The sequence below is a fragment of the Austrofundulus limnaeus genome, unplaced genomic scaffold, assembly GCF_001266775.1.
Source record: "Austrofundulus limnaeus strain Quisiro unplaced genomic scaffold, Austrofundulus_limnaeus-1.0 Scaffold746, whole genome shotgun sequence".
In the NCBI taxonomy this organism is placed as follows: Eukaryota; Metazoa; Chordata; class Actinopteri; order Cyprinodontiformes; family Rivulidae; genus Austrofundulus; species Austrofundulus limnaeus.
The window spans coordinates 5,200-5,590 of NW_013953148.1; the positions used below are offsets into that span (position 1 = coordinate 5,200).

Here is a 391-nt window from a genome sequence, read left to right on the forward strand (position 1 = left end):
ATATAACATTTTAGACACATTCTAGACAGTTTATCAGCTAAAAAAGTTAATTTTGGGGTAAGTTACTCTTTAAGCACTAGATTTTTTTAGATAGATTTAAGTTGAATACTTAAGATGCTGAAAATCTTCACTGTTGTCTTTGCATTATACAAATAAATGTGTAAAGAAACTTTGTTGCATTTATGAAACCTAAGCTTTTTGAAAAGCAAGGAATGTAAAATATGAACACATACAGTAATAAAACTTGAATCTATTAAAAATGAAGATTATACTAAATTATTTTAAAAATTGTTATTTAAAACAGCTTAAACTTTACTTCAATAGCATACATATTTCACATAGGGTTGGGCAAAATTGGCAAAAAATAAAAAAAAATAAACATCAATAATTA

At 24.0% G+C, this 391-nt stretch overlaps 1 protein-coding gene across 1 annotated transcript in view; it reads left to right on the forward strand.

Moving 5' to 3' along the window:
• Positions 1-391, forward strand: part of LOC106532298 (poly [ADP-ribose] polymerase 14) — a gene marked incomplete in the record, with an annotated part of 20,296 nt that overhangs the window by 5,006 nt on the left and 14,899 nt on the right.